General features: G+C 32.4%; 1 long non-coding RNA gene across 1 annotated transcript in view; it reads right to left on the bottom strand.

The window, feature by feature from the left end:
• LOC145682736 (uncharacterized) overlaps window positions 1–10,229 on the bottom strand; it is a 444,150-nt gene extending 433,921 nt beyond the window's left edge. The window contains exon 1 of the long non-coding RNA XR_014130951.1: window positions 10,149–10,229. This is a non-coding gene — a long non-coding RNA (uncharacterized LOC145682736). The remainder of the gene's footprint in view (window positions 1–10,148) is intronic.
• Window positions 10,230–12,820: the final 2,591 nt, after the last annotated feature.

Raw genomic sequence — 12,820 nt, 5'->3', positions numbered from 1 at the left:
ACCATTTCTGTGGAATTTATGGCCGTTGAGAGTTATGAGATCTTACCTGTGTGGGAGTTTTGGCTGTGGAAATTATGATCGTTAGTGAATTTGGGAGATTTGTCCATTTTTGTGCGGGTTACCCGGTTTGTATCTGCGTTTTGACATTTTCTGAGTGTGGGAGGTTTGGTTTTCGGAGACGTGTTTGCCCACAAGTATCGACCAGGTATGCCTAGATATGGGCAACAGGAATATTCTCGGGTGTTTCCCCTGGCATATAAATTCCCGGGAAGGAATTTATTTCGATTTTTTACTTTATCTTCCAAATTGTACGATCCATGTGTCTAATTGCTTCATTTTCATTCAGTATGATTTACTTGTAGGTTTTAAATAATTAATTTGGAGGTTAAAAAATAATTCGTTGCCTGTACTTTATATAAATAATAATATTATCTTCTAAGTTGTATTTCCATTTGTACTAAAAAGTAGCAAAGTACTACTTGCAAATGTTGAAAAGGAACTACTTTTTAAAGTAATGTAGAAATTATGTAGAAATAGAGATGAAATAGGTACTATTAATACATCCGAACCACTGTTTGAAATATACGTTGGTGTGTCTCTTGTTGCTGACTCGAGTGTCTGAAAAAAATAACAGATTTCCCTTACATGTGAATTACTCCATAAAAGTTTGAGAAATAGGTAAAAATAAATTTTGTGTGTGGCAGTGTGTGTGCAAAAGTATAAAGATATATCAGATATTGTGGAGATATATCAGATATGTCTTGGAGATATTGTGAACACAAATATGTATTTGGAAATGTTGATTAATTGTGAGACATGTTTCTTGTGGTAGTTACCTAACCTAATTCGTTTTTAACATTTAGAAATTTAACATGTTTATATCGGTAGTAGGGTCAAGTATAGAAAATCCAATTATATATAAATTTATACTGTTTATTGTTTATGTATGTGTACTAAGTATACCATTTTTCACATATATTTACTTCAATATAAATAAATAATATATAAGTAAATAAGTAGATATTGTAAGTAAATATACATTTATGCGTAGTCTTTAGATATAATAAAGTAATAGAAAATAACACAATACCGTTCAGAAAAAAACATTTTGAAGACTTCTTTGGGGCGACAGTAATACTGTGATATGAAAACGAATTTAACTTTAAAATCATAATATAGTAATAGAACGCAATTTTCTTTGTGATTGTACACTCATGTCCAAAATGATTGGTGCATATCTATAAGTGTTTTCTTGTAAGAATATAATTCTATAATGATTTTGCAGGGTACATTTAATACTGATAGTATGTGTTTAATCAGAAAATGTATATTTGTGGTAATTTTCACAGGAAAAGAAATATAAATACGAAAATTAGAATGAGTAAAACAATATGCTGCTAATGGACAAGAAAGTTTTATTTTCATTTTATTGTTCGGTTTTCGCCGATTATACACATACTAACATTATAAGAAATAGCGGGCGAATTCGTTATCAAACTATATTTCTCTAACAACATATTTATAGACATGCGAAAATAATCTTGGACGTGAGTGTACATAAACTCCCGGAAAATTCCCATTTTGGGGAATCTTCCGGTGAATTTTCCAGAAAAACATCTTCTTGAGAATTTACACATCATAACGTATGCTAAAATAGACACTTTTATGGCCCGTTTCTGAAATGCTGACAAAATATTAAGGCTCGTTTTTCATCCCCTAAGCACATTTTAAAACACTTAACAAAGCACAAATGATAGTTAGAGAATATGAACACATACACCAACCTATTATTTAAGCATAAAAAAATATATAAGAATCTAATAAAATATTATGAGCACCTTTCAACCGTTTATAAGCAAAAATTGAGCATAAGAACGTAAGAGGTATTAAGCGCATTTTCCTAACCCATATTATGAAATGGTACAAGAATATCTTCACCAATGTTACGCAAAAGCACGAGCATAATATCAACCCCATGTTACCAACATAAACTTAGGCAAGAGCACGAGCACGTTTCCAACCCCTATTTAAAGGCACGGAATTTGTAAAGGCTAAGAAAGCTGTCTTAAATAACCCTATTAATAATAATAGAAATTACTAAAACATTTCGTCAGCCAATTTTTACCATAGCAGAGTTTACACTATAACTATAGATTTGTGGTTAAGTTTTTATGAAGGACTCCAACACATTCTCAACTCCTAAATGACATAGTACAAATTATGTTAAATGCAGAACAAAAGGATACGAAAGGATAAACCATACTTTTTAACGGTTATTTAGCATAGCTGATGGATATATTTTATTACATTCTTTTTCGAATCTCTATTCAGCATGGCACAAATTCCACAAGGAAACCGTAAGCCTTATATCGACCCCTATGTAATACAATTGCACTAACGGGGCATTAATTATTCACTGTAATTTATCATAGCAGAAATTATACATCCATTATTAAAGATAATAATCTGATTTTTAAAACTTACAAAATAGTTTTACTCTGTCTAAATTACATTCTATAAACCACATTTTTTATATGCTTTATATAGATTACTAAATATGTGTAATTAAAAAATCATAGAACATTAATATTCAGTAAGAAGGTACGGAGTTAGTTACTTAGTTAGAATTTGAAAAGATCGCGCTAACTCATGGCACTACAAAGTTTAATATTGCTCTCCTTCACTTCTTTAATGGTACATTTTCTTTTCATTATATGTATGAAAAGATATGGGACTGGTACACAATTTTGAGATAGTTAAATGTTGATTTGAAAATTTGGAGTACAAACTTCGTCCGCCAGTATTGTAATGACTCTTTGTCGCTTATACTAATAGTACATTTGTCCTCTTTGCTACAGACGTATCCGACAATTGTAGAGACTTCTGTGCTAGTTAAAATACAAAACTGGAGATTTAGCAGCGCAAGAAAAGAAGAAATTCAAATTTTAGATGATCATCCTTCGTTTCTTACATGGTTACAAATTGCCTTCGGAGTAGAAAAAAGCAGAGAATTATGTGCTAATTAAATTTAAAATTTGAAACTGTCGTAATACAGGCAATTGAAGTGTTTAAAAAAATTAAAATGTTTAATATGAATTTAATTTTTTTGTACAAATTGAAAATTTTTGAACATTTTGAAATAAGCCCCTCTTGGCTTATTTGAATGATATATTATTTTGTCTGGTAGGACAAAAATGTACGAACTATTACGAAGTTCCAAGATGCTGCACCGAAACTAAATTTGTCAATATCAATGGAACTTGGAACTGTTAAATGTAGTGCTAATGTTAATGGTTATAATTGTGTAAGGTACATAAATATTTAAAAAATCAAGTTTGTAAGTAAACGGAAGAAAATTAAGAAACAAATACTTCACGAACATGGGATAAAAAGAGTTTTGAAAGAGGATGAAAAAAGAGAGAAATATAGAGTGACATAGGAACTTTTAAGAAGAAATTCTTGGTATGTTAAATAGGGTTTGACAAATTTATCATTCCCTTAAGAGTTGACTTGAGATCTCAGCTTTGCGGTACTTACAATGAAACAGCAAAAAAAATTTTAACATGTTGTAGCATGATGTAAATATTTAACCTTTAACCTCGAGGTTCACAAATCTGGTGTATATAGTAGTCAATGTAACATTGCTAATTTAGAAAATATAATTTAATATATCGTAACAATTTCGAGTTATACAAGGTTAGATATTTGATCTTTCACAATTTTTGCCGTATATAATAGTCAATGACAACTGCTTTGCTTGGATACAGAATTTTAATATGTTGTACTGTTTATGGGGTACATATAATCAAATACTTCACTTTAGACCTCTACACCAAATATATAAACTGAATTTTAATATGTTTCGTCCTTCACATCTGGTTTAATATTTGATCTTTGAGGTCGACGTTCAATTTAGTTCTGAAATTTAATCTTTGCACAAGTTATGCACGGTGAAATATTCGTCCTTTGATTTACGACCTAGATAGTTCACGTCCAAAAGAAGCTCTTTAAAATGTAATATAGTCTAAGTTAAATAAATATATATTTAACGGGTTTCAGAAATGAGGCCATATAAAGGCTGTATGCTTTTTTGTTATGTTAAGTAAAGATTGTAGTACATTATGATAAAATGGACGATAACTATTTGTGAATACTATATTTCAATATAAGTTATTCGTAATACACAAGCTGCGAATCTGGTTAATTATTCCGGTATGATCCTCGGTTAACTGTATAATCCTTTCTATTGTACCTTGTTTCAAGAGGGTCGTCTTCTCATTTTGATGTTAATACCTATATATTAATAGGCGTATGGTAGTGACTACGTCATACCCACTACATATTGAAATTATTTGAAAGTGTTGAATGAGATATTTGAAAATGTTTACTCATTTTTGACAAAACAATAAGAAAAGTTATAACTTTATTGTTATATTATAATATCAGCCTTATCCTAAATCGTTCAGGAATGTGCGGAATTTTCATTATAGTTGCGAATTTACAAGTATAAACTGCAGGTTATTTTTAATGGAAAAGCTAAATAGTTCCAATTTGTACTCGAAACACAAACATTTAATAGAAAAGCTAATAAATCGTCGTTAGTTACAAAGTTTGAATCTTATTTGGTTCATTGTACTGGCGTTCAGCGCACTTTATACCCTGTAAGCTACATGAAACGAGTTGTATTGCCATTAAAAGTTTTGCTTAATTAGTATTTAACATTCATGTATAATATACCGAAGTTCAGTCTAGACGCCCATTTAAAATGTTATTATTAAAACAAACTTATGTCTTCGATTGATTCGTTAAATATATACACATATACAAGTAATTTCTGGAATTATAATTATTTAAAGGAAATATCTATGCACTAAGAATAATATCATTAACAACTGAAAAGAATAAACGATGTTGTAATCGGACTGACCATATTACGATTAGAGGTTTAGTGGGTAGTCTACAAGCTAATATGAGCACACGTTGAGAGCTACGTCAGTTGAAATATAACTGACTTTAAAAGACAATGGCATTCAACTCTTTTTCTTCTTCTCTTTTCTCATTCCAGCATGGATGGATCATTTTATTTGTTCGTTGTACCTGCTTCTATTCTTCTTTCAGCAACGAAGATAAAATCAACAAGAAAGCACATTCTTACCAGTATAGATACCTTAGTTTCGAATTACTTTATGATTATGTATTTCAATAAGACTCATGACCTGTTTGTAATATGTGATTATATAACTCCTCACAGCGATCTGAATATTTTTATTGAAAACCTTGAATTAACTATGGATTTTTTTGCTCAGTCTAATAAACATTCTGTTATAGTAGGTGGTCTGAATGTAAATTTCCTTGTAACTGATATCGATGATCAACTCAACCTATTCTTAAATACGTATAATTTAACATGAATGGTCAATGTACCTACAAGAATAACTTATCATAGTCGTAGCGTACTCGATCAGTTACTTTTTAACGAAAATATATACAAACAGCACAGTTACGGTCATAAAGAGTGGTTTCTCGGATCATGAAGCTCACTTATTTCATTTCAATATTTTCATTTTACAAAAAGGTAATCAAAACACACTCGAAAGTCAAATCCGCATACACAAGAATTTTTAATGAAAGAAATATCTCCCATTTCAATTTTATATCTAGCCATGAAAGCTGGGAAGATATATACGCCAAAAATCTTTAATGAAGCTTGTAACATTTTCCAGGACACATACACTCGTTACTTCAATGAAGCATTTCCTAGAGAACTTCGCCCAATTCCAATAACAAATAACAAATCTTGGATAGCTACATCAATAAGAGTTTGTAGTAAGAACTTAAGATCTTCAAATTTATCATATAAGAGAGTAGAGTTACCAAGTAACATGACAGGGCACTATATAAGCTATATAAAAAAATACAAATATCTTAAAATTGGCAAAATATAATAAAACTGAAAATAAGACCGCCAAATTACGGAAAATAATTAAACATGAAGCACACTAAAGAACGAGTAATTGAAGAAAACATTGAAATTGAATCAAGTGGCAATCTCACTAGTGATCCATTTATTATTGATATTATTTTGAACAATCACTTAATGAATATTTAGAAAACTATAGGTTAAAATGGTCAGCCTCTTTCAGAGCAATTATTGCTTAACAAAAAACTCAAAGCAATTCCTTCTAACAAGCAAAAAATCAAAACAATCAAAAAATCAAGACTGTCTACATCTACGGAACATGAGTTTCAAAAAAAAAATATCCTTCTTTGCTGACGGATAAGCGAGAGCGCTTGGCAACCTTCCGCCGCTGCAATACAAGTTATATTTAACCTCAAGCTCTCGCACGAAACGGTGTTTCTTCACTTAGCCCTTCTGACACAATTATGTAAATTTATCACGTTAGTAAATATCTTTCAATACATCTTGGCACATATTTTACAGTATGACATACTTACATTTTAGGATATCCAATCTTTGGTACTCTAAAGTATATTAGCGTTCTTTTACTAAATTTTGAGGAGAGAAACAATGGTGAGATGACTTCTGGAAAGGGTAAAGCGTATAGTCTGGTGAATGAACCCTAGTTTTGGACCAAACCAAACATTTCAGTATCTCTAATGTTTTTCAGCGGTTTCAGCTCATTTGATGGTGCTGAATATGAATTTGCTGGTTGTAAAAATGTACAACTTGAGCATTTTGAGTAATTCAAGATGGCGGCAAATATGGCGCCTGTAAAAGTGATAGGAATATTTTTGTATATTTTATCAAGATGGGTATCAAATTATATGTTTTTTGGGTTGCAGATTCCAATAATAAAGTAAAAAATGTTATGAAATTGATACAAATCGAGGTATTAAATATGGCGCCCAATATGGCGGCTGCAAAAGGAGTTTATGTTGTCATTTCTGAAACCCATTTTTGTAAAATATATACTGACATGAGTAATAATAAATCATAAAATCTTAATTTTGTGCTTACAGATGGCAGCATTTTCATAGAATTTAGGAAAATCTCAGAAACAAAATAACAGATACTTCCAAGTGAAATACTAGAACGATTTATGAAAGGCGTCACAAACCAGGTATCTGGAATGCTATATGATCAGTCATGTTCAATGAGAATACATTTATGCGTTATGGCCATGTACCAGGATGCATAATCGGACTTACACTAAATCCATCAGCAGTGAAGCGATGGGCTTTCAGTCTTAACACCTGCAGTCGTTTAGTAAATGACATTTATGTCATGAGAGATGCTGGATGAGATATGGAAATAACTAAGCGTACGGAAGAAATGCCACCTCGAGTAAAAGGAGATCATGCAGATCGAATTAAGTTAAAGGAAAAGCTGTTTCATTGTATGGATCCTCTGAAGACCGGTGATCACCCAAAAACTATTGTGAATATTGTGACATTGAAAATTTGTTCCCAGAAAGTGAATGTTGATAATGCTGTTGACATAGGCGAGAAGGCGTTGCTCTTACGAACAAAAACTACCAACTGGTTTTCACGATCCAATCTAAACAACGGTTCGTAATGTTTCCTGAGATGACGTCAAAAGAACAGCTAGTATTGGCGTAACTGACACAGAACTCTTGTACACGCGTGCAATGTGACTCACATCTACAAGAGATATTGATGCTAAAGGAGTGATTTCATATGAGCTTTCCGATGTCTTCAACATCTTTGTTTGATGAATATGAGACTCACAGGTTCTGCAAAAGAAAGTCAAAACTGAAACCAATATTACAGGTAGAGAAGTCTATGAGATCGTACAAGCACGAAGATGCTATCATATTTGGGTATGCTGTTTTGTGGGTGATCAACTGGCCATCTAACGGAACTGTTCTTGACTTCATAAAATTGTATTGGTCATATGTGCTTGAAAGTTGAACAAATGCAACATGTACCTGATATTTGACTAATATAAGGAGTACAGCACCAAAGGAGAAATAAGAAGCGTCAGAATAGGATCAACATGTAGCAGGTATCATAAATTGTCTTTCAACACGTCCTTGCCCTCCCAAAGAGTTGTGCTGAATGTTACGAAGAATAAGGTACAACTAGTACAGCTGATCTGCAAGTATCTAGTGACAGAATGGTTGCATAAGATTCCACCAAAAGCCTATTCATCACTGGACCAACAGAAATAAGTGCTGATTGTATCAAGGAACGTCCAGATATGAAAAACACTCACGAGGAGGCTGATGTCATAATTATAACACAAGTAGTGATGATAGCCAATCAGCTGGACAGAAATTGTACAATAAATGTAATTAGTGATGACACGGATGTTCTTCACCTCCTGATGCAACACTACCGCACACATAAACTTACTTATAACATGTTTATGGAGGCAACTCAAAGACATAGAGGAGTTATTGACATTGGATTGTCTGTGTCCAAACCTGTGGCATTATTTCAAACTTACTAGCACTTTATTATATTTCTGGCTGCGATACAGTTCCTACTCTTCATGGCATTGGAAAACAGAAGGCAATGAAAGTACTACAAAGTGGGAAGGAACTTCAAAAGCTTGGAAATAAGACATCACTACTTGAAGATGTGGTTCAGGAGGCAACTGAGTTTATAGCTTTTTGGTATGGTGGTAGGATAACTGGCCTTACAATGTCTGATGTCAGAAGAGAGGTCTGGCTGAAGAAATTGTCAAATAAATCTGCCGTACATATCCCGAAAATAAAGAGCTTGCCACCAACTACGGAGGCATTCTCTGAAAATGTAAAAAAAAGCTCATTTCCAGGCTTGTATTTGGAAACAAGCAGATAACCCAGACCCACCAGACATGGATCCGACACATTTTGGGTGGTATCCTGATGAGTTGAACAAAACATTGGAACCAGTTACTGTACCACCGAGAACTGTGATGGCACCGAAAGACATCTTAAAGATGGTGAATTGCGGCTGTTCTTCTGAAAACATGTGTAAAGGACGTTGTGGCTGTGTGGCAAACCATAATAGCTGGACTTATTTCTACAATTGTGAAGCCTCTAAACTATGCCACAATATCTTCACACGTCAAAATACTAGGAATCTAGAATACGAAAACATGGATACTTTTTCTGACGAAGACTGACAAGTGATTGATCTGTGACATTTATTATTTTGTTGCGGAGTAACATAGAAACATCAGCATTTTGTATTGTAAATGTACATATTTCGCACTAATGTGGCCAGCAACATAATTCTTGATTAAGAAGAAAACGTCCAGGAGAAAATATAAGAAAATCTTCAAACCTAAGCTTTTTTTTTTGCACACAGAAAGGAATATTTTTGTAAATAAATATAGGCAAGCCCAAAATGTGGGTAAAAAATGTTCTGGAGCGCAAACAAGGTGAGTTGCGGTGACGGAGAAAGCATCAACACCCAATCCAACATTTCAGTGTATCAGATATTGTTTTAAGTATGTACCTAGCTCGAGGGTCGCAAATCTGAAAATTCCATATGGAATACATTGATTTCTATCAATTTCATAAGATTTCTGAAGTAACTATTAAAATCTGCAACAAAAAGAACATATAATTCGATACCCATGTCGACACAATACAGCAAAAATGTTCTTGTCAATTTTACGGCCGCCATATAGGGTGCCATATTAAATACCTCGATTTGTATAGATTTCATAACATTCTTGACATTATTATTAGAATCTGCAACCCAAAAAGCATATAATTTGATACCTATCTTGATAAAATATACAAAAATATTCCTATCAATTTTACAGCTGCCATTGTGGCCGCCTTCTTGAATTACTCGAAACGCGCAAGGTGTACATTTGTACACCCAGCAGATTCAGATTCAGCACCCGGAAGTTAGGTAAAAGCCACCGAGAAACATTAGAGATACCGAAATTTTTAGCTTCGATGAATTTCCTCCAGACTAGTAAAGAATTTATGGATAAAACCCTAAGAATAAAGTAAACCTAGGCAAAAGTTAAAAACCTAATAGCTAAATTCAGTAAAGCATGTTAATCAAATTTTCCTGATATAGAAAAGTTTCAGTGGAGGATAAATACTATACATAATTTCAACCTAAACATAATTTCAACCTAGTGATGACATAATGGAACTTATAATTATTTTTAATAATATTCAAGTTTTCTACTAAAAGAAAGATAAAAATTGCATTACCAAAATCACGAAACGCTGGCAATAATATAAAAAGCTTCTTCCAATCTATGTGCCAACTAAGCAACTGATGTGTTTCTGTAAGGCAATCAATGGTGTTACAAAAGGAAATTACAAACAAGCTCAGTTCACACACAAATATTTTGAAAATAAGAAACAAAACTATCATTCAATTCTATTGTTACATTTTTTGTAATTTACATTTCTGCAATGTAAATTATATTTTGTGATTACTTTGCAAATCTTGTTTAATTAGAAAAAAATTGGTAACTCTTCTCTGTAAACGAGAAATCCATATAACAAAAAAGTGTTATATTCAGTATTAAGAAAACTTAAAATGCAGATAAAAGATTTAGAAAACCAAAGTCATCCTAAGCATGTTTCTTTTCTCCCACGAACAAGGATTTAAAAAAAGTAGTCCAGTGAATAATTACGTTTTAGTTTCATTAAGTGAGATAATTTAAAAACTTGATAAACCTGTGTATTACGATCATCTAAATAGCATACTAAATTTGTATCCTTTTCGGATTTGCGCTAGTGCAACAATCTTGGTAAAATGGGGCCTAAACCAGAATCCTCCTAAACTAGCATGATAAAATTTAAAAAAAAACTTGGATCCCTTACAGTCTAGCTCAAAATACATTATTATCCAAAAGAAAGAGCATAAAATTTGCTGTAAATAAGGTTGTTGCGGAATAAACACATATATAGAATTATATCCCAACGGAAATTCTCAGTACTGAATTATTTGGTATTAAAGAGATAAATCCAAAACTATCATACTTACATAGAGACAAAAAAAGAAGAAAATTAACGGAAACAGTGACTTTGTATGATTGTAAGCGGTATAGCAGGTTACCAGTTATAGTGGCAATTACAACAACCTATTTCCCAAAAGAGATAACAAACTTTACTATAATACGAAGAAATTAAATAACAAGAAATACATATGAAATTGATATAGTATTCGACTTCACTTAAATCTGTTAAATACATCTCAACTGTCGGTAACAAGTAGTTTTCAGCTCTTTCTTCAAGGTTTTGTTTGACAAAGAACGAATGGAGTATAAAATCCCTAGACCAAAAACAATAAGGGTTGTTAAACTCATAAAATACTATATTTAAAGCAATGAATTGCTTTATGTGATTTTGTGCATCTTTTAGTAGTTAAAATTAACTGGTTATGACAAATAGGTTAGCAAGCAGCAACCTATAGCTGTTAAGTCAAATAGCTGTTAAGTCAAAAGATATGACCTAAGTATAATAGTATTCTAAGGAGACTTAAATCTACCATACTAACCAGGTCAAACCACTTATTTATTTAAAAAGAATACTAATTTCGTGGTTAGATTTGGACAGAACCTCCTTAATCTATACTATGGATAAATCTCAGTCCTTCTTTCCATTAAGATAGCATAATTTCATTTTACTTCTCCATATTATCAAGTCGCAGCAAATCTAGAACGAACTACACCCAATTCATTTATTTGGAACAATACTTCGCTCGCTACCTGCACACTCCAGAGGAGCATACAGGCACAACCAGCGCCATGCAGCTGGAAGTATGGGACCTTCCAGGGATAGATAACTCCAGGACAACTGGCAAAACATTTAGAGCTATTTCTCTTATTGTCATTTAAAATGGAGATTTTATTAACAATATTTTGTAACAAAAATGTTTACTATTTGACTAAACGCAACAAGGTCCTATACAGTTTTTGAAGAATCAATAGTTTAGATGAAACACACCTAGGAATACGACATTTCTTCTTCCGTAAATACAATAAAGTAATTTTAGCATATCTCTCATACATTTTCTCTTCCCATATTTCTTAATATACTAGGTTATTTTCCATTTCCTTATCAAATTCCTTTTCCCTCTATAATCTTTTGTTCATTCCCAATTTATCTCATGTCCGGCTTCTTTAATATATTGCGTTCTTCGGTCTTTGTAGTCTTAACTCAGTGATAGATAGTGCTTTCTTTGTTTCTTTCTTCGTCGCTATCTATATTTTTAACCCTCTTTCTTATGTCTAGTATAAAATTCTTCTAGTTCCTTTTGCCTTCGTCAATCCTCTTATGAAGTACATCTCTGCATTGGTTTCTTTCCTGTACCTAGTTTTCTCAAATTTTCCTCCAATTCTCTCTAATATCCTGTCCATGAAGTTGATTTTCCTTTCTCCGTCCATTTTCATTTTTAGCCTAATCTCTTTTCCTGTCCTTAATTGTTTTAACAAATTTCTCGAAATGACGCTTAGTTTGTTTCAATGTTCCAAGCCAATCATTTACATTTCTTCAAAATGTTATTAGATTCCTCCTCCTTACACTTTCTCTTCCTACCTGTTCATTACAATCTCTACTATAAGGCTCTGTCTCTAAGCTAAGCTTAGAGGCTCTTTTACACTCACCAATCATTCATACATATTATCCAATATCAGCGTTAGGGACTTCAACACTTTCTTCTTTTTTGCATCTTCTTATAATCCTATTTTTCAGTTCTTTTTCTATTCTTTTAAAGACGCACTCTCTCTTAGTGCTTGGTAACATTGCTTTTTCAACAATATTGACCAATATGGTTCTTTCTCTTCTGTTTCCCACCTATAGCTTAAACCTCTCGCTTATTTCCAAGCATATCTTTATTTTGTATGTTAATTTTGCATTTCCAGTTACACTTA

The sequence above is a fragment of the Thermobia domestica genome, chromosome 4 (genome assembly GCF_964235325.1).
Source record: "Thermobia domestica chromosome 4, izTheDome1.hap1.1, whole genome shotgun sequence".
Lineage (NCBI taxonomy): Eukaryota > Metazoa > Arthropoda > Insecta > Zygentoma > Lepismatidae > Thermobia > Thermobia domestica.
Note: the sequence above shows the minus strand (reverse complement) of the source record. Positions and strands in the feature narration are given on the sequence as shown.